This window comes from Elaeis guineensis, chromosome 4 (assembly GCF_000442705.2).
Source record: "Elaeis guineensis isolate ETL-2024a chromosome 4, EG11, whole genome shotgun sequence".
NCBI lineage: Eukaryota > Viridiplantae > Streptophyta > Magnoliopsida > Arecales > Arecaceae > Elaeis > Elaeis guineensis.
Window position 1 is genome coordinate 33,887,469 of NC_025996.2, and position 23,295 is coordinate 33,910,763.

General features: G+C 34.1%; 1 protein-coding gene and 1 long non-coding RNA gene across 6 annotated transcripts in view; both read right to left on the bottom strand.

Moving 5' to 3' along the window:
- The window catches only part of LOC105043085 (uncharacterized), a 28,346-nt gene extending 7,132 nt beyond the window's left edge, over positions 1 to 21,214 (bottom strand). Inside the window, exons 1-3 of the long non-coding RNA XR_012140843.1 lie at positions 21,111 to 21,214; positions 2,160 to 2,269; positions 2,013 to 2,032 (exon numbers count right to left, since the gene is read on the bottom strand). This is a non-coding gene — a long non-coding RNA (uncharacterized lncRNA). The remainder of the gene's footprint in view (positions 1 to 2,012; positions 2,033 to 2,159; positions 2,270 to 21,110) is intronic.
- LOC140857437 (uncharacterized) overlaps positions 1 to 23,295 on the bottom strand; it is a 98,496-nt gene that overhangs the window by 7,188 nt on the left and 68,013 nt on the right. The gene's annotated exons all lie outside the window — the stretch shown is intronic.

Sequence of the window (23,295 nt, forward strand, 5' to 3'; positions counted from 1 at the left end):
ATAACCCAAGCTTTATCCCAAAATCTTATAAACTCAATAGTAACAGTGTTTATCCCAAGCTTTGTCCCAAAAATCCCATAAACTCAAGAGAATTCAACAAGTTTATAAAATCAAGGGATTTAAGATGAAAGATAAAGAGATTTAAGATGAAAGATAGAGAGTGAGTATACCTAATTCGAGATGCTATAGACAGATCGAAGAAATGGAACACACGCCATGGACGACAACGGATACGCTGCATCCACCGAGCATCGGAGAAGATTTCGACTATACGATTCAAGAAAGATGAATACAACTAGGCATTGAGGAAGATTTCGACTTTACAATCCAAGAAAGATGGATTTCGACTGTGCGATCCAAGAAAGAAAGATGGATTTCGACTGTGCGATCCAAGAAAGAAGTGCGTGGAAGGATTAGAGAGAGAGAGGAGGATACCTTCGATTCTCATCGTATTTTCATATTGGGAAAGATTTTGGTTGTGCGGTCCAACATCGATGGGTTTCGAGAGAAAGAAAGAAGTGCATGAAAGATACCTTCGATTCTTTCTTCTCTTCTTTCTCTCGATTCGTCTCCCCTTCAGATTCGCAATGGTGGTCTCAGAGCCTGGTCATGGGAATGTTAATTGAGAGGGTTTCAAGAATGAAAGAGGGGATTGGGGTTTGCTTTGGGGATTCTAGGACGTTCTACTTGTCAGGGCTCACAGGCAGGGGATATTTGTCCTTTTTTTTCCTCCCCCTCTCGGGAAAAATGGTCAGGTTTGTTTATTATGCTGGTAATTTTGTACCAAAGAGGCCTGATGGCTAACACATTAGAATATAACTAAATCTATAATCTCATTTACAAATAAAACAAGTACCAAAAAATCAAAGAATGAAGTCAGAAAGTGAACCAAATTAATATGTTTATGATGTACATGCTCCACTAAAGTTTCTGACACAAATCCCCCCCAACCTCATTGCTGCTCTCCCTCCATGCTTATGCTTCTTGAACTCAATGTTGATCATCCATAAAGAACATATAAGAGGAAAACTAAAGATTGCCATGAGTCATATGGAATCAGCCAACAAGGAAGGGATGGTGTGAGAGATGGTATAATGACCGGATGAAAGCAATAGAAGTGCTAAATCTAAAGGGTGACTAAAGAAAGTGAAACTCAAATATATAACCACATATGAGTCATCAGATTCAGAAAATTAAGATAATAAACAGAACTCACTAAAGATTAATGCTAGTTCTAACGAGCACTCTCAACAACCATAGAACAATATGTATACTTAATGAAATAATAAAAAAGCTCATAAAATCAAGGAGAGTCCCATGACTAGATATCAGCAAATATGTCAATTCCCATGTGAAAAAGCCATATGCGCATGGAGACCACATGATCCATTTTTAAGTATCATTCAAGCCAAACAAGAAACACGGATTACATCACATCCAGCTTAATTTTAAAACAAGAAACTAGTTCAAATTGAGGCAATGTCTGATACGTAATCTGACAATAAAGCATACATTGCAAAGTTGCACCATTGCCCAACAAAATTGCATGTCTGCCTTATTGAATGATTGAATGATTGGGCCTGATTGAATGATTGGGCCCAAAATCCCATGAGATTCGTGAGTTGCATCAGTACAACCACCAAAAACATTGAATTACAGATTGGACTAGGCCCTTTTTTTCCCTATGGGATTTTTTCCCCAAAATTCCCACTTCGCCCATCCCAGGACCCTGGATTTTCATAGATCACAAATAGATGATATGAATGATGATAGCAGTCAAAAAACGCTAATTGTTGCATAGCCAAACATCATTCCGGAAGAAATAGAACCATCAACAAACCAGAAAACGAAGACAAAAAGCGGCCCAAACCCTAATAAATTTCAAGAAATTGGGACCAAAAGCAGCGAGAACAATCGGAACAAATCCCAAACCCTAGAAATCCGAACCATAAAACATTGAACTAAAAAACAAAAAACTCAGCTGAGAAAAGGAACAGGAACTAGGGTCTTACCTTCTGCGAGAAGAATCCGCCTGCGAGGAAAACGAAAGAACAAGAAAACCGAAAGAACAAGAAAACCCAAAGCATTAAGAGACGAGATGAGGAGATAGAGTTGAGGACAGGAAGGAAAAGGAGGTGATCGAGGGAGAAGACGAGTACCATTTGGGGATGGAACTGACGAAACCCTAGAAGCGGAAGTCTGGGTGCTAGGGTTTTTCTTTGTCTTTCCAAAGGGGTCCGAGGCATTCCAATGGGGCTTATATAGGTGTCTGGCGTGACGAAAGTTTGCGGGATGTGGGAATAATTCTCTCAGGACGTGGCCATAGAAATTTCTATGCGGAATTTTTTAAAAGGAAAATGCCCCTCTGTCATCTTACTTTGCTGCAAACTTAAAAAAAAAAAAAAAACTCGGCACCGGATGCGGGACTTCCACATCACCATAACTTACGCTAATCAAAAATTTTCTAACAAATCCATGATCCAATCAACGTTAATATTATTTTCTGATAAAAAAAAAAAAAAAGCTAGCATGGTGGCTGATGCTGGAACCTATTAATTTTGCACAGCATATGAGATTTAATTTTTTTTTAATTATTTTATGATTAATACGATGAGGTCAAAACTTTTAAAATAATTTTTTATTTTTTTTTACTATGCGCACAGCATATATAATTTAAATTTTTTTCTATTATTTTGTGATTCGTGCGAAGAGATCAAAGCTTCAAAAATATTTTTTTTTTTATTTTTATGATCCATGTATGAAACATCAATGAAACCGTGTGATAGAAATTCAATGCTCTGCTTTCGTCACATCCGCACTTGCGACCATACTCTCTTTACCCAACCCATGTCCACTCCAACACCGTCAGTTTCTAGATGCACCCCTCCGAACCCAGTCTGGTAGCGAAATATAAGACTATCCACATCCTCTAAATTGGGATCCCGTTTGACGGACTCATTGGCAAAGAAAGTCCATAGGGTGAAGGCGTTAATCTTCTGGATGGCGGTTCAATAGGGGTCCATCCGCCCTACGTCTGCTCCAGTCAGTCGAAGCCTTCCAACCAATTGGAACTCGTGAGAGTGAAAAAATAGAAGAAATTTAAAGAAATTAAGGAAAGGAAATCAATGATCTAATCAACGTTAATATTATTTTTGGTAAAAAAAAAAAAGCTAGCATGGTGGATGGACAATGCCTGGACCTATTGATTTTACGCAGTATGTGAGATTTAATTTTTTTTTTAATTATTTTGTGATTCATACGAAGGGGTCAAGACTTCAAAAATAAATTTTTTTATTTTTTTTTTACTCCTTGCTGCCTTACGTGCACAGCACATGTGATTTGAAAATTTTTTCTGTTGCTTTATGATTCATGCAAAAAAATCGAAGTTTTAAAAATATTTTTTTCTTTTATTTTTATGATTCATGCATGAAAAATCAACGAAACTGTACGATAGAAATTCAATACTCTGCTTCTGTCACATCCGCACCTGCGACCATTCTCTCTTCACCCACCCCACATTCACGCCAATGTCGTCAATTTTCAGATGCACTCCTTCGAACCCAGTCCGGCAGCGAAATGTAAGGCTATCCGCATCCTCCACATTGGGGTCCCGTTTGATGGACTCATCAGCAAGAAAAGTCCAAAGGGTGAAGGCGTTAATCTTCCGGATGGTAGTTCACCAGGAGTCCACCCGCCCCATTTCCGCTCCAGTCAATCGAAGCCTCCCAACCAATTGGGACTCGTGAGAATGAAAAAATAGAAAAAAAATAGAAAAATTAAGGGAAGGAATGAGACGACTCGAGAGGGGTTCGAAGAAAAAAAAAAAAATAATACACTGTGGGAACAAAAAAAAACATCATGGAAGCTTCCAAACTTGACACATGACGTGTTGGAAGATTATTTTATAATCTTATGTGTCAATACGGAATGTCATCTCTGATACCCATTTATCATTTTATTATTATTATATAGATAGATAATAATTCAAAATATTTTTTATTTTTTATTATACTATTTATATTTATATTTTTTATTTAAAAATATAAAAAATAAAAAATAAAACTTGATATGTAGCATTACGGAAGATTATTCTATAATCTTATATGTCAATATAGAATACCACCCCTAATACCCATGTATCACTTTACTATTATTATTACTTATATAGTAGTCAGACGATGTCCGGACCTATTGATTTTGCAAATCCAGAAGAATAGCTACTATAATAATAGATTTCAACATAAAGCAAATTATAAATATAATATTTTAGTTTATAATTTAATTGGAGTAAATAAAAAAATAAATCAAACATTCAAAGTAATAGTTTAGATCAAAAAAATTGCAACAATGAAATTATTTAGAAATTAATAATTCATATTATTTAGAATATAGTGGGGCTCGTCCGGCTGTCCGCATCCTCTACATCATTGACGTTGGCCTTCTGAATGGCATGTCCTCTCCAGCCTCAAAGAAAGAAAAGAGAAAAGGACACAATGCGGCAATAAAAATAAATAAATAAATAAATATTATGGAGACTTTCAAGCAGGACACGTGGCATGCTGGCAGAATATGACCTCTAATTCCCATTTATGGTTTTACTATTACTAGTTTTTTATCCCGTGTATTGCACGCGGGGTTATAAAATCAGATCATTGATTATGTGATAAAAAAATAACTAATTAAAAAATATTTTGGATGAATAGTAAGAGCATATCCATTCATATTCTGAAGATTAATAACAGTAGATTTAATCATCTAATTAAATAGATATAAGTGGATTTCAATGCCATACATTAATGACATAATGCTTGCATCTAATACTGAAAGAATGGTTAGATAGGAGAGTTCTGATACGTAGCATATGAAAAATTGATTTTGATCCATATGGTATTCATGGATAAAAATTTATTGCTGACGTGGATAGCTTACTTGACCACTCCATTTTCTCTCATTTTTTGCTTTCATATATGTATTAGATTGTGCAGACTTTCAACTTTGACAGGAGACATGCTAGAATATTATTTTATAATCTTATGTGTCAATATGGAATGTCATCCCTAAAATCCATTTATATCACATGAGATGCAATTTTTATTGTTGATGATGAAAGTGGAGACCTTGATTATGATGTCCTGCATATTCACTATCCTTAATTATTTGTAATGGAACTACACACAAAATAATCAAGGAATAACAATGGTTTTAATGTTGGTATATATAATCATCAATATCACAGCTATTGTTAGCATTATCTATTCTATAATAGGAGAAATTTATTCATTAAGTTAATAATGAGATGTATATATACATCTCATTGATAACTAGAGCCTGTTATAGTCGGTCAAAGTATTTATTATACTAATAAAGTTATGATAGTTCCAATTAATATATGTAAATGTTACATTAAAAAAAGGAGAAAAGGCAAAACTAAACTCCACCATCCCTGATCTCTTGATTAAAATTAAAATTTTCAAATGGATATATAATGACAATTAAGATGGGCTAATTTTCTATTTCCCCTGATCGCAAAGTGTAGGGCCATCTAGTCGTTCGCATCCTCTAGTCCTGGATGCAGATAGGGGGTGAAGCTCTAACTTTCAATTACATCTTATCCCTATCTATATTGATATGTTTCAACATGTTCACTACTGATTGAAAAGGAAAAAAAAAAAGTAAATTAGCTCAAGAAAGAAACTGAAGGGTTCAACATAGCATGATCAAAGAAGAGTTGTGTTTTTGTTCAAATTGTTAAATACGGATCAAAATATAAATCAGCTCAATTGAGAAGTCAAGTGTTTGATTGTTTTTGAATCAGTAAGCAGACTCCAAAAGAAACAACAAAATGCAATCCTACTTAGATTAAGTGGTCAGCAAAATGCAAGAATATTTTGGTTCATATTAAAAAAAAGATAAATTATAGAAATACCCTCTTAAGTTTAGACCATTTTTACTTACACTCCCTATACTTTAAAAAGTGTCAAACATCTCTAAAATTTTGAAACATTCCGAAGAGGCCCCGACAATCACTTAACCCCTGATGGCATTCACTTGCCGTTATAATGGATAAAAATACCCCTCTACATGGAGACTAAAATTTTTCCTCTCTAGAGGGAGGAGGACGACAGGAGAATGGTGGCTTCGATCGGAGCCGCCACTGAAGCAACCAGGAAGATGGCAGCATGGCCATCGAGGAAGATGGCTATGGACTTCATGATGGGCAGCTTCGTGATGGTGGTGGCGAAAAGCAGGGCGACCATTGATGTCTTGGAAAAGTCTTATAGGCAAGCTAGAGTGCCTTCCATGATGATGGTTGTCTCCTTCGTCATGAACCAAAGATTGTGTGATGAGCCTGATATTATTGATGAGAGATATTGGAGGTGATTTCGTACTAATCGAAGACATGAGAGATATGAGGACATGATGACACCTCGGGCTCGGCCAGCTTCTCCTAATTCACTTATTGCAGATAACTTCCGATTTAAAGTCTGGCGATGGCTCGATCGTCTCTCCAATTTTGATCCAACAAGATAATTGAGCTGATCTTATTCGACAAAATAAAAAAGATTGACCTTCAGTTCCTATGCAGATCCTCAAATCTCCTGACCATCAAGAATAAATGATGACGAGCAGATAAGGAATAAATAATAAGTAAATCTTTCCAAAAAAGAAAAGGGTAACGGTTGGATCTCGTTAGAAAAGTAAGGCTGATCATATGATTCTCTCTCATGCTCTTCAGCCTCTGTCTATAAATAAAGATCTATAGAAGATCCCTGATAAGTGGTATATTTTTATATTTATTATAAATATTTTTAGTAATTTATGATGTTAACATCTTCTTAAAAATCTAATTTCATAAATTCATTAATTTTTTTAAAAAAATAAATATTTTTTTAAAAAATATGAAATTAGATATATTTATAAAAAATGAGATGTTAATTTAATTGAGTAATTTATGTATTAAAATGATAAAAAAAATTTAAAAAATTTAATGTATATTTTTTTTAATTTTTTAGATGAAAATCGAAGCAAAAACGGAGCCAAAATACCTTAAAAAATTTAAAAATAGCCTGAGAGGTACGGTGGACCGATCGATCGATCCACAGAGCCAGGATGCGGGCCACAAAAATAGTTACACGATCCATAGACATGGTCCATAGTGACGGAAGCCTGTTTTGTGCGACCCAACGATCCACATTTATTCATCTCAAGATCCAACGGCTGCTGTTCATCGTCGGTTTATAAGAGAACTTTTGTGCGATCCGACGGTCCAGAAGCGATCTATCATGTGATCAGACGGTTGAGAGCATTTCTGACTTTGAATAGGAGACCAGAAATATTGATCGACGGTCCAGATCTCATCTGAAGCTCGATCAAACGGTCAGAATCGAATCCATCCTGATAAGGAGTAAAAGGCTGATTTTTGGGCTGATCTGAGCGATCCAATCCAGATCCGATGGTCAGAAATATTTCTAGGAGATCAATATATTTTTTAAGAATTTTAGGACTCCTTTTGTGATCAAAAAAATATGAAAAAATCATCTATAAATAGGAGGTCTGGGAATAAGCTTTAGGAGGAGAAAAAATCAGAGAAAAAGCAAGGAAAAAATAGAGAAAAAAAATTCAAGGAGCTTTAGGGATCAATTATTAGAAGATTATGGAGCTAGAAGTTTGATGCATGGCTAAATCCCTTCAATCCAGGAATATGATGAAGCTTGTAAATGGATTTTTTTTTTAATTTAATTTTTATGCAATAAAATTTTACTTTTATTTCATATTTTTTTATCTTTTTATGAGGTATTGATCCAGCCTACACGACCTATATCTTCTATTGACATATCATGATCTCTGGATATGGTACGTGCTTTGAAAAGATAGATCGTAGTATGTTAGATTGAATCTTAGATCTTGTAATTGAATTTAGATAGTTTATACTCCAACAGGACGAACTGTGATCTACTGATACAGTCCGTACCCCTTAGAGATAAGCTATGCTAATATCTTAATCATAAGAAATAATATTACAACATAAAAAAAGAAAAAAAATAAATCTAATTTGCATGATGGATTCAGAATTCTTAGATTATTTCTCTGACTTATTTTATTTCATTGATTATACTTTTAATTGAATTCTTGCAATTTTATTTCTTTTAATCCTTCTACAATCAATTCTCTTTTATTTTTTTTCTTCATAAAAAAAAAGAGATAATCGTCCTAGATCCCTGTGAAAATGATCTCTACTCACCCTATCTATATAGTTTGAGTTATTTTTATTCTTGACCACTTACGACAGTGATCAATCCCCATGGTATGAAACATCTTCTCTCCTAAAATGCTCATCCCTTCTTATCTGTTCTCTAAAGATCAAACTTAAGCATCGGAGAGTCTCCATTGGAGCCAACTCCGATCAAAAATTTTACTTGCAGGTCATGCCATCGCAATCCTACTATCGCCATCCGACTCCAGCCCATCCAATCCAAGAACGAATTTCTATTGCAATAAGAGACATGCTCTATAAGTGTGTAGTACACCATAGCCACTGATAGATCAAAGAGGCATATTAGACCCTCTTAGAGATATGGATATGCAAATTTGATCTCTTTTGCATTGTCTATGATAGAGTTTGTTAAGGTTCATGAGCTTGTTAGTTATCATGAGGCTACTAGTGATAGTCAGTCTGTACAATACTCTACTTCTATAGGTGATGAGATTAAATCTCTTCACAAGAATCAAGCATGAGAGTTTGCGAAACCACCATAGCATCAAAAGATTGTTGGGTGCAAATAAGTCTTCAAGAAGAAAGAAGAAATTCCAAGGGTTGAAGCAGTAAGGTTTAAAGCATGCATGGTTGTAAATGGCTACAATCAGAGGGAATGTATAGACTTTAATGAAGTTTTCTCTTCTATCATGAAACATAGCTTTATTCGTATGTTGCTTATCATTATTGTATTCTTTGACTTAGAGCTTGAGTAACTTGATATCAAGATAGCTCTCTTACAGGGTGAGCTTGAGGAACATATTTACATGCAGCAACTAAAGGGATTGTTGTTCAGCATGAGGAGGTTATGTTTGCTTGTTGAAAAAATCATTATATGATTTGAAGCAATCTTCCAGGTAGTGGTATAAGTGGTTTGATGTATTTATTCTTAGACATGGTTACTCTAAAAGTAACTATGATAGTTATATTTATCACAAAAGGCTTCCAAATGATTCTTTTGTATATATAATACTCTACATCAATGATACGCTTTGTTGCTCCTTGAATTGATTTTAATGATTACAAAGCATTTGAGGGGGTTACTAATGATTTTGGCTTGAAAAAAAATTTATTGTATTTTAGGGATAAAATCATAATTTTATCAAGTTCTAACTTAAAAGCCTCAAGAGCAAGAACAAAAGATTTATGATCTATTGGAGGTAATTTCAATATTTTTAGATTTGTATTTTGAAAAAAAAATTATGTTTATAAAATTGAGTTGATCCCATGAGTCGACTCATGTCAAAAGAGGCTGAACGGCATTTTGATTTTTTGGCTGACACACCCAATTGAGTCGACCCTATGAGTCGACCCCTGTACATGAGTCGACCCTATGAGTTGACCTCTGTTACTGTGTACGTCAAAATTATAGAACAGTCATTTTCTGTTCTGTGCTACAGAAGTCAACCCCATGAGTCGACTCATATGCATGAGTCGATCCTATGAGTCGATCCCTATGACAGAAAAACTCCGCAACGGCTAGTTTTCAGCTCATTTTGGCTGCATTTAATGCTCATTTAATGATCTCTAATGGCTCTAAATCTACCTAGATTACTCTCCACCATCATTTGAAGTTATAAAAGGTACTTAAAGGAAGAAAAAAATGAGGATCTTCAAGCATTCATTTTAGCCCTAAGCAAAGAGTCCTCTTGAAGTTAAAGAAGCTTTCATTTCAAGTTCACTAACCTCTCAAGAGCTCATTCAAGTCTTCAACCATCTTGAGAAAAATCAGAAAAACTTCTTTCTTATTATGTAAATTACATTTAAAGCTTTATTTGCTCATTAAAGGAGCTAAATTTATATTTTCGTGTGATTAACTCACATACTCTATTTTGACTTGATCTTTAGTTTTGGAAGGATTCCAAAACTTGAAAAGATTAGTCCAAACCTTGAATCAAATTGTATTGGGTTGGTTTGTATCCGAAAAATAAGTATTCTAGCTTGGAATAGCTAGAGTCAGAGGTACCGACATTGTATTCTTGTTGAATACGGTTTAGTGGATTTGAATTTCAAGTAAGAGCTTGGAGAGTGGATATAGGTGCAAGATTGGCACCGAACCATTATAAATTTTTTTATTTGTGTTGTGCTTACTTGTTCTCTTTTTAAATTTTTTATCTACTTGCATTCTTGCATCCAATTTCTACACCTTGCATAAATCTCTCTCTACATATATCCTGCTCATTGTTATTTAATCCTCATAGTTTTAAATTAACATCAAAATTTTAAAAATCCAATTCACTCCCCCTCTTGAGTTGCATAGCTGGGCAACAAGTGATATCAGAGCTCGATGTTCTAGTCCTACTTTGATTTAACCATCAAAGAGCTAAAGATCTATGGCAACTCAAGTTAGTGCTTCACCAGTCGAGGGGCAGTCTACAAACCGACCTTCACTTTTCAATAGGTCAAACTACACCTATTGGAAAGTTCGGATGAAAATTTTTATTCAGGTACTTGACTATGATATGTGGAATATCATAGTTAATGGACCACACACCCACTAAGATAATTGATGGTATAGAATCAACTAAATCTGAAAGAGAATGGGATAAGGTTGACAAGAAAATGGCTCAACTTAATGCTAAAGTCATGAATATTTTATATTGTACCTTAGATGCTAATGAGTTTAATCGTATTTCAACATGCATATCAGCTAAAGAAATATGAGATAGATTAGAAGTAACACATGAAGATACTAATCAAGTTAAAGAATCAAAAATTAACATGCTTGTGCACAAATATGAACTCTTTAAAATGGAGCATGATGAATCAATAACTAAAATATTTACTCATTTTATGAATATTATTAATGGTCTAAAAAGTTTTGATAAGTCTTACTTTAACAGCGATCTTGTGAGAAAGATTCTTAAATCTTTACCAAAGACGTGAGAGGCCAAAGTGACCGCAATCCAAGAAGCTAAAGATCTAAACATTTTGCCCTTGGAGGAGCTTCTAGGATTGCTAATGACACACGAGCTAAGCATGAAACAACATCAAGAAGAAGATGTCAAGAAGAAAAGAACAATCGCCTCAAGTCCACTACTTAACTCAATGAGAAATCCGAAGAAACTAAAATGAAGAGCAAGATGAAGAAATGGCCCTCATCACTAGAAAGTTTAAAAGATTCTTGAAGAAAAGAAGACAAGGGATGAGGAAGAGGCCACCTACAAAAGGAAAACATAGCAAAGAGAAGGATAAGGAGCAGTCCTTATTTGTTATGAATGTAAGAAATCAGGACACTTCAGATCTGAATGTCCACAACTTAAGAAGGGCCCCAAGAAGTACAAAAAAAATAATATGATGGCTACTTGGAGCGATAGCGATGAGTCAAGCTCTGAAGAAGAAGATTCACATGAGCAAGCCAACTTGTGCCTTATGGCACATGAAAATGAGGTAAATACTAAAACTCCTGATGACTTTACTTTCGAAGAACTTCAAGAAGCTTTTTATGATCTAGTTGATGATCTAAAGAAGTTAGGGATAAAAAATAAAGAATTAAAATCAAAGAATCAATCTTTACCAAAAGAAAATGAAATAATTTTAAATAAAAAATTGATCTTGACACAAGAAAATCTAAACTTAAAAAATAAAATTATTAAGTTAAAATCTATGGTAGAAAAGTTCACTCTTAGTTCAACTAAACTTCAAATGATACTTGATAGTCAAAAGACCGTTTATGATAAAGTCGGTCTTGGCTACAACCCTTTAAAGAAATAAAAATTTTAAAAAATATCTATGCGAACTCATCAAGCAATAATTTTTAAATACTACTTGCTTTAAATGTGGTATAGTAGGACACAAATCCTATACTTATTTTTTTAACAAATCTGAAAATTCTAATGTAAAAAAAATATGGGTTCCACAAGGAACCACTGTAACTAACCAAAAAGATCCAAGAAAGCTTGGGTACCTAAAGTGAAAACTTGATTTTTGCATGCAGGTGTGTCTTGCATCCCAAGGAACAAATCGAAAATGATATCTTGATAGTGGGTGCTCAAGACACATGACTGGTGATGAATTCTAATTCATCACACTTGATGCAAAAGATGGAGGGATGGTCATCTTTGGAGATAATAGCAAAAGAAAAATCATCGGTATAGGTAACATTGGTATCACTCCCTTTAAGTATATTGAAAATATTTTGTTAGTAGATGGTTTGAAATATAATCTATTGAGCATTAGTCAATTTTGTGATAAAAGGTATAAAGTCATTTTTGAATCTTCATTATGTATAGTAACTAGTCTCAATGAAGAAGACATTAAATTTGTTAGGCATAGACATGGTAATATTTATATAGTAGATTTGAATGATCTTTTCAAAATAAACATGCAATGCCTACTAGCCTTGAATGCCAAAATTAACGAGACTAGTTGGCTTTGGCACCGTAGGCTTGCACATATTAGCATGCATTCACTTTCAAAATTTATTAAAAAGAAATTGATTATCGATTTATCTAAATTAAATTTTGAAAAAGATAGAATTTGTGATGCATGTCAACTAGGTAAACAAATAAAAGTATCATTCAAATATAAAAATATTGTTTCAACTTTTAGGCCATTAGAATTATTGCACATGAATTTATTTGGACCTACTAGAACTACTAATCTGGGTGAAAAATGATATGGCTTTGTAATTATTGATGATTTCTCTCATTTTACATGAGTTTTTTTTTGACACATAAGGATGAAACTTTTATGTGTTCTCAAAATTTTATCGAAAAGTTACTAATCAAAAAAGTTTTTCAATTCAACATATTCGAAGTGATCATGGAACCGAATTTGAAAATCAAGATTTTAAAAAATTTTGTGATGAAAAAGGTATTGACCATAACTTTTCAGCACCTAGGATATCCCAACAAAATGAAGTAGTAGAAAGAAAAAATAGGATTCTTGAAGAAATAGCTCGTACCATGCTATGTGAAAGCAACCTCCCAAGATACTTTTGGGCAGAAGTAATTATCACGGCATATTACATCTTAAATCATGCTTTAATTAGACCAATACTAAAGAAAACACCTTATGAGCTTTGGAAAGGAAGAAAATCAAATATTGCATATTTACACATTTTTGGTTGTCGATATTTTGTTTTGAACAATGGTAAAGAAAGATTAGAAAAATTTGATGCAAAATCCGATGAAGCTATTTTTCTTGGTTATTCCTCTTCTAGCAAAGCTTTTAGAGTTTTTAACAAAAGAATTTTAGTAGTAGAGGAGTCAATACATATTATTTTTTATGAGACTAATGATCTTTCCTCAAGAAAGAATGAAGGTATTGATGATGCAGATCCTCTTATAGAAAGAATGGAGGAGCTCATCTTAAAAAACTCAATAATTCAAAATGAAGAAGAACATGAAAACAAACAGGATGATGAAGGTGAAGAACAACAAGAACAACCTCAAGATACAAATAATCTACCCAAAGAATGGAGGTATGATCATAATCATCCCAAAAAATTAATCATTGGGATCCTATACATGGAGTAAGAACTCGTTATTCACTTAGAGATGCATACAATCATTTTACATTTGTCTCTCATCTTGAACCAAAAATCATAGATGAAGCTGAAAAAGATTATAATTGGATAAATACAATGCAAGAAGAACTTAATCAATTTGAAAGAAATAATGTATGGACGTTAGTATCAAGACTTAAAAATTATTCAGTAATTGACACAAAATGGGTATATAGAAATAAACTGGATGAACATAGAAATGTAATTAGGAATAAAGCAAGATTGGTTGCAAAGGGTTATAATCAAGAAGAGAAAATTGATTTTGATGAAACCTTTGCATCTGTTGCTAGATTAGAAGCAATTAGGCTTTTACTTGCATATACATGCTTTATGAATTTTAAATTATTCTAAATAGATGTCAAAAGTATTTTCTAAATGGTTATATTACTGAAAAAGTTTTTGTAGAACAACCTTCTGATTTTGAAAATCATGCTTTTTCTAATCATATTTTTAAATTAAATAAAGTTCTATATGGTCTAAAGCAAGCTCCTAGGGCTTGGTATGAAAGGTTAAGTAATTTTTACTTAAGAATAATTTTTCAAGAGGAAATGTAGATACAATCCTTTTCATTAAAAGAAATCACGATGATATCTTAGTTATACAAATATACATTGATGACATTATTTTTGGATCTACTAATGAAACTCTTTGTCAAGATTTTGTCAAGCTCATGCAGGGAGAGTTTGAGATGAGCATGATGGGAGAACTTATATTCTTCCTCGGACTCCAAATCAAACAAACAAAAGAAGGGATCTTCATCATCCAAAATAAGTATACAAGAGAACTACTCAAAAGATTTGGAATGAAGAGCTCCAAAGCAATTGGTACACCCATGAGCCCATTATGTAAGCTTGACAAGGATGAAGGAGGTAAAAATGTAGACTCAAAATTTATAGAGGGATAATTGGTTCTTTATTGTATTTAACTGCTAGTAGATCAGATATTATATTTAGTGTTTATTTATGTGCGCGCTTTCAATCAAATCTAAAAGAATCATACTTAAATATAGTTAAAAAATTTTTAAATATTTAAAAGGTACATAAATTCTAGGATTATGGTACCCTAAGGACTCATCAATTGACTTAATAGGATATTCAGATGTCGATTTTGCTGGATGTAAATTAAATAGAAAAAGTACTAGTGGAACTTGTCAATTTTTTGGAGTTAACTTAATCTCTTGATTTAGCAAGAAGCAAAACTCGATAGCACTGTCTACGACCGAGGTCGAATACATTACAGTCAGAAGTTGTTGTGCTCAGATCTTGTGGATTAAGCAACAACATTAGAATTTTGGCATCAAATTTAATGAAACGCCCATAAGATGTGATAACACTAGTGCTATAAATCTAACTAAAAATTCAATTCAGTATTCTAGATCAAAACATATTGAAATTAGACATCATTTCATAGGAGAACATGTCCAAAATAAAGATATAATTCTTGATTATGTTTGTACTGAAAAATAATTGGCTGACATCTTTACCAAGGCCTTAAGTGAAGATAGATTTTATGAAATTAGGAGAGAACTAGGAATCCTTGATCCATTAGCTTAAGTATCTCTCTGATTCTAATTCTTAATACCAAAAATTTATTGAACCAAATTTGTTGAGCTCAATTCTCATCTCTCTTTTTTCTCAAAAGCTCAAAACTATCCTTCACATGATCAATATCTGAGTCAACACCTTTCTCTCAAAGTTTTAATTTTTTTTGAAATTTTTTCATCATTCTTTTGAATTTTTTCGTACCATGAGTCGACCCCCAGAGTCGACCCTAGGGTAAACTTGTAATTTTTGACGAAACCCTTCGGACGCTCTCTTTTTATTGAAAAATTTTTCATTGAGCCGACTCTTATCCTTCTTCTTCTTTCTCCCACCGAACGAAAGCTCTCTCTCTTTTCTCTCTCATACTGAAAGTTTCTCTCAAATTTTTTCTTCCCACCAATCTTCACCCTTCAAATGGCCCATTAAGGAACCAATTTTCTCTCCTCTTTCTTCTTCGTTTGGGTGGTTCGAGCTTGTCCTAGATTCAATCCCTCTTCTCCAAACTGATGATTTAACTCCTCAAAATTCTTTCTTTTTCTTCTAAAATCCTTTCCTTTCTACCTCATATTTAGTCTTCTAAGCTCCTTGCAAGTATCTTTTGTCCAAATAGCTCCCAAAACGAAGCTACCACAAAGAAAAAAATCTGTTCGCAGGTTGGAAGAGAGTGTGCGCAGAAAAAGAATGGCAGCCGAACCCTCTCCTACTTCAATCTCTACTCCAGGTCCTGCTTCAGCTTCTACACAGTCTCCAAGCAGTCCAAGCAAGGTACCTCTCTCTGATCGAAAAGTGGAATCTGGGAAGAATATAGATTTCAAGTTTTTTGAAAAAGAAAGGTTCTCTATTAGATCGAAGATTAAAAATCAAGGATGGAAGTTTTACTGTTTATTAAAAAAAATACTTATATTGATTTGATCAGAAAATTTTACTTAAATTTGAGCTATTGCAATAGAACAGTAAAATCTACAGTAAAAGGTGTTGATATTATTCTTGATCCATTGCATTTAGGATCAATCCTGCACTTGTCTTGTGAAGGCTATACTAATATAGAGCTCCCAATCAAAGAAGAAAAAATTAATGTTATCCTAGGAAGAACTTTTACCGAAAGTTTGAATAAATTAAAAGTAAAATTTTTTTTGTTGAGATGAAGCTTTTACATTACATGGTAACCAAACTGTTTGTCCCTAGGAGTGGCAGACATGACCTTCTATCTGGTAGAAATATTTGCATCATGTACCATGTAATCACCGAGATCCCCTTGAACCTTTCTGCATTAATGTTTGAGGCCACGAGGGAGACTCTGAACAGGTCTAAGGCTCACTTGCCTTATGGCATGGCACTCACCCTGGTCTTTAGGAAGTTCGGAGTTAGTTTTGAGGAAAAGACAATTGCCAGATTATCTCATTTCAACACCATCAACCGCCACACACTGCATCGCATGAGTTTTTCAAAGACTGATGGCGGTTGGTCAAAGGATGTTGAAGAGAGAGCAGAGGAGGAGGGACCGTCTTCACCTCCTCATGATCACAGAGCATCTCCTGATATTCATTTGTGTCTGATCACGAGGCTGGTCCCTCAGAGTCAGTGAGGAGGCATGCTTCAGTTCCACAGTCAGAGAGCAGGGTATATCTTTCAGAGTTCAGACTTGCAAATGATCAGATTGAGTTGATGTTCCAACGTGTTGTCTCCATTTTATCTCAGCAGTTTGCCACTTCAGTCTTTGCTTAGAGGTCGACATCTCAGGATGACTCAGACTAGACTTCGATCCCTCATATCTTTACTATTTTTCAGATGCTCACAGCTCAGTCTGTACGACTTGAGGAGCTTGAGGGATGTGTTCTGAGACTGACGGATAGAGTTTTAGATTTGCAAAGGTAGATATTAGCCTTAGTCCATCCCCAACCGCATGAGGACATCACAGAGGTCTCCAACCTGTCTGCAGAGGCGGCTAAACTTCGGAGAGTTTTGAAGGGTGGATTTGACTTTTTGAGGAGAGAGATCAGGAGCTCCAGTGAGACTGTCTCTACTCAGATTGGTGCCTTGATGCAGTCCATGATGAGAGCTTTGGAACAATTGGACACCATCAGACTTTCTCTCTTTGCACAGTCCATAGCTTCCCAAGCTCCAGGATCTTCTCATCCCTCTACTCGTGCCAGTACTTCTATCCATAGTTGAGGCAGACGTGGTCAAGGTCGTACCCATGGATTTGATCCTATATCTCCTTATCATATCTCTAACTCTTCAGATTCTGATCCCTCTAGCTATGATATCTATTAGATCTAGCATAGTTAGTCTTTTATGTCTAGGATCTATCTTATGGTCTTTGTATTTGTTGGCTGATTAACTCTTGGATAGTTTTTATCCATGACTTTTGTATTTTGAGTTGACTCATATGTATTGGGACACCTATGTATTCGGTCACATTTTGGATATATATATATATTTATATGCTTTAAATTTTAATGAATGTTTATGATTGGGATCAATTGAATTGTCTTAATTATGAGATATGAAAAATAACTCATATTTGTGCTATGAAATATTATGAATAGCAATACCTTCTATATGAGCAAATTAATATGTCCTTTATGATTGCTATAATGAGGGAGAGTAGAGAAATAAACAATCAAAGAGGGGGAGTAAAGAAATAAAACATAATATCAAAAAGGAGGAGCAGAGAAAATATGTCTTTAATGTTATCCGCTTTTTTTTCTCTCTTCAAAATCTCTTAAGATCTTAATTGATGCTGTCAAAAAGGAAGAGTAGAGAATCAAAAATTGAGATCGAGCAATAAGTAACAGAACAATAGAATCGAAAGCAATAAGCAAAATTATCAAAGCAAATGTGTCAAAGAACCAAAATTGTCAGCAATTTTCAATTCAATCTTCAAAGCAAATGATCTTATAAACAAATTTCAAATTGATCTTCAAACTACTCATGATGCATTTCATTCAAATAACTGGCTATGATGTTTAAGTGATGCATCTTCATAAATTTGAAATTCATGTTCAATGCTTTATATATATTATACTCTGCTTTTGCTCAAGTATTTTATTATCATCAAAAAGGGAGAGATTGTTGCTCCTTGAATTGATTTTGATGATTACAAAGTATTTGAGGGGGTTACTAATGATTTTGGCTTGAAAATAAATTTATTGTATTTCAGGGACAAAATCATAATTTTATCAAGTTCTAACTCGAAAGCCTCAAGAGCAAGAACAGAAGATTTGTGATCTATTGGAGGTAATTTCAATATTATTTTTAGATTTATATTTTGAAAGAAAATTATGTTTATAAAATTAAGTCGACTCATGTCAAAAGAAGCTGAACGGTATGCTGATTTTTTGGCTGGCACACCCAATTGAGTCGATCCTTATGCATGAGTCAACCCTATGAGTCAACCTCTGTTGCTGTGTACGTCAAAATTACAGAATAGTCATTTTCTGTTATGTGCCACAGAAGTCGACCCCATGAGTTGACTCATGTGCATGAGTCGACCCTATGAATCGACCCCTATGACGAAAAAACTCTGCAATGGTTAGTTTTCAGCTTGTTTTGGCTATATTTAATACTCATTTAATGATCTTCAATGACTCTAAATCTATCCAGATTACTCTCCACCATCATTTGAAGTAATAAAAGGCACTTAAAGGAAGAAAAAAAATGAGGATCTTCGAGCATTCATTTCAGTCCTAAGCAAAGAGCCCTCTTGAAGTTAAAGAAGCTTTTATTTCAAGTCACCAATCTCTCAAGAGCTCATTCAAGTCTTCAACCACTTTGAAAAAAATCAGAAAAGCTTTCTTCTTATTGTGTAAAGTGCATTTAAAGCTTTATTTGCTCATTGAAGGACCTAAATTTGTATTTTTGTATGATTAACTCACATACTCTATTTTGACTTAATTTTTAGTTTTGAAAGAATTTCAAAACTTGAAAAGGTTGGTCCGAACTTTGAATCAAATTATATTAGATTGGCTTGTATCCGAAAAATAAGTGTTCTAGCTTGGAATAGCTAGAGTCGGAGGTACCGATGTTGTATTCTTGTTGAATACGGTTTAGTGGATTTGAATTTTCAAATAGGAGCTTGAAGAGTGGATGTAGGTGTAAGGTTGGCACCGAACCACTATAAATCTTTTTGTTTGTGTTGTGCTTACTTGCTCTCTTTCTAAATTTCTTTATCTAGTTGCATTCTTGCATCCAATTTCTACACCTTGCATAAATCTCTCTCTACATATATCCTGCTCATTGTTATTTAATCCTCATAGTTCTAAATTAACATCAAAATTTTCAAAACCCAATTCACCCCCCCCCCTCTTGGGTTGCATAGCTGGGCAACACGCTTATTGTAGCACAGAATATGTCCAGGATTAAAAAGATGGACTTGGGTGTAATAAAGAAGATTTTGGGCATAGAGATTCACTGAGATCGATGCATAGACAGATTGTTCTAGTCATAAAAAAGTTATATTATGAAAGTGCTTAATTATGTTGGGATACAAGATTGCAAGCCAATGAGCATTTCATTTGCAACAAACTGTAGGCTTTCAGCTGCTTTGTCTCTGCAGTGAAATAAGGAGGAATACATGTCACATATTCCATATACTAGTGCAATTGGGAGTATCATGTATACCATTATTTGCATACATCCAAATATCTCTTAGCCATCAATGTTGTTAGCGGGTATATGAGGCATCTAAAAAAGATCCATTGGCAGACTGTGAAACGGATCTAACACTATTTGAGAGGCACTACCGATGTTGGTTTGGTATATAATCAGAGTTTAAACACTTACAATAGTACTGTTGGTCATATGGATCTAATTATGTAGGTGATTTGGATAGGAGGAGGTCTCCAACAGGCTATATCTTCAATCAGGTTGTGCTATTAGTTAGAAAGCAGCTTTACAGTCTACTATTGCTTTATGTATTATAGAGATAGAGTATATGACAGTAATAAAGGTAATGAAGGAGACTATTTAGTTGCAAGATTTGGTTGACAATATTGACTTACCGTAGGATATGACTATTATTTATTATAATAGCCAGTGCTATACATCTAACTAAAAATCAGATGTACCATAAGAGCATCAAGCATATGGATGTTAGATACTACTTCATTTGAGATTTTGTATCACAAGAGATTATTGCACTGAAAAAGATTTCTACACTAAATAATCTAGTAAATATAATGACCAGGCCACTTACTTCTCTCAAGTTTAAGCACTGCTTAAACTTGGTTTGTATTTTAAGATACTGGGCTAAGCCCTTAGGGGCATTGTTGAAAGAGACAGAGGGAGTTCACTATTTGGTGTTGTAGTTTAATTAAATTTAAGTTAAGGTAGAGATTTGTTGAGTATGGCTTGAATGTTGATGTAATCTGGTTTATCATCCGACCGACTATTTTGAGGAGACAAGAAGTAAATTTTTCATAAGATCTATGGTGGTAGCAGAGGGCTTGGACCATCAGACCTAAGTTCGAAGCCCACCACAATCGATATCAGGGGTGCTAGGATCGGAAACCATCCCATTCTTGGGCTTTAGTTGGCTTGTTTGGGCATTTTGATCTTTTCTTATTATTTTATGGTTTGATGGCTATATATATCGTAATTATGCCTTTTGTTATTTGTGCTGCTGTATGCTCTTTATACTCTATCTTTCTAATATAATGAAAAAATTTTACTATAGTGCTTCTTTATAATATTTTATTATAAAAAATATTTAAGACATTAAAGTATCATTATATTTTTATAATATATTTTATTATTTTTTTAAAAAATTATTTTATTATTTTTAATCTTTCTTCTTCCTCACCACCTGCCTCCCCTTCCCACCGCCACCTGCCTCCCCTTCCCACCGCCTACCTTCCTACTGTCAACCTCTCCACCGCTCACTTCCCCACCATCGCATGTCACCCCCATCTTCTCCTCTATCCATCTCTTCACCACTCAAACCCACCACCGCACGCTGCCCCCTTCCTCCTCCTCTGCCCATCTCCCCACTGCTTGAGCCCACCACCACAGCGCTAGAGGTGTAAAAATGGGCCAATCAGCCTAAGCTCGATCCGGCCTTGATTCTTATCTAGGCCTGCCCAGCCCGGCCCGACCCTTAAGGGTCCAAGGTAGGGTCTGACACATTACCTATAAAATGGGCCCGAGCTTGGCCTGGCCAATATTTTAAAAGGGCCAACCCAGATTCGGATGAAGCCAGGGCTTGATCCGACCTTGAAGCCCTAATAGACTTAGATAAGGAATAATCCGGACCAACCAGCCCAGCCCAGCCTAGATAGGGCCCTGATCGGGCCCGGATTGTACCAACAGTCAATTTGGTCAAAATGACCAAATTACCCCCCAATAGTTATATAACGACTAGTTTTAGGGGTATTTTGGTCCACAGTCAAAAAAATAATTTATATGTTTATTTTTTATTAAATGACATAATTATCCTATCCGACAACTATAAACGGCTAGTTTTTGAGAGATTTTTAGTGCACGCAATTAATTTCAATATCTATAAATATCATATGTCATAATCATTTTCATCACAATAAATTCTATTCAACTCTTATCACTACTCTAGGACATTCACATTTTCTATGTCCTCCAATTCTCCAATTCTCTTAACTTCTTATTTGTAATAGTTTTTAATTTTATTTCAATTTCACATTCACGTACTCCAATCACAAAATCTCTTTCATTTTCTATTATAAAAAAATGACAAATGAGTATGATCATATTGATTTAACACAAGAATGGTTCAATGACCCTAGTTTATCTTGCAAGCTGATGAAAGCTCCCAATCAACCACTAGTGCTTCAAGTTCCACTATCAAAAAAAGGATGAAAAAATAAACTAGTGTTATTAGGGATATGTTCGATGTCATCACTACAGAAGAAAAAGATGAATTATTACTAAAAGCTCAATGCAAATATTGTAAACAATTTTTGAGTTACACAATATTTAATGGAACGACACATATCAAGTGATAAAGGGATAAGCACCTTAAAGAAGATATGGATGCTTGTATGCAAACTCAATTGACTCTCGATTCTCTCGGTCTAGGCATGTTTTGTTATTCTCAACATATTAATAAGCAATAATTAGCTAAATTTATAGTTCAAGATGAACAACCTTTTACATAAGCCAATAATCCAAGAGTTGAAAAATATATTAAAAGGGCTTTATGTCTCTCTTTTCAAAATGTTTCTCAAAATACAATTTGAGCTTATACTTTAAAAGTTTTTCATAATTATCAAAAGTAATTAATTCTTTATTTTGAAATGGTTGCAAAAATTTGTTTAACTTTGGATATATGAATCGCTAATAATGGTCGAAGTTTTATGCGTATTACCACGTATTATATTGATTTTGAATAGTTAATGTAAAAAAGAATTATTGGTTTTCAAGAACTTCCTTTTTCACATTCTGGACAACATATTGCCGATGCTATTGAAAAAGTTTTAACTATGTATGGAATTCATCAAAATCAATTTTCATTAGTTGTGATAATGCTAGTAATAATAATGTGGCTATTTGTATTTTAAAATCTACTTTAAATCTAATTTTAGATGGTAAATTGTTTTGTCATATTATTAATTTGTGTGTACAAGATGGTCTAACTAGATCCCCTATTGACAATATTAGAAATTGCATTTTGTTTATTACTATATCTATTTCTAGATACCAAAATTTTAGGCAACTTTGCGAAAGGATGAATAAAAAATCAAGAAAATTTAAAACGGATGTCCATCATATGTGAAATTCCACCTATGAAATGTTGAGGTATTATTATAGGCATATTATGGTCATGTTTGCTCAAAAAAATATACCACATATTAATCTAACCAAAACTGATTAGAAGGTAGCCTATGGCATTATGGAATTTTATAAGGTATTTTGCGATGCAACAAATGTATGTTCAAAAATTTATTATCCTACCACTTATAAGTTTATTAATCAACTTTATATTATGGCCTCTATTTTTAGTAAATATAGATATAATC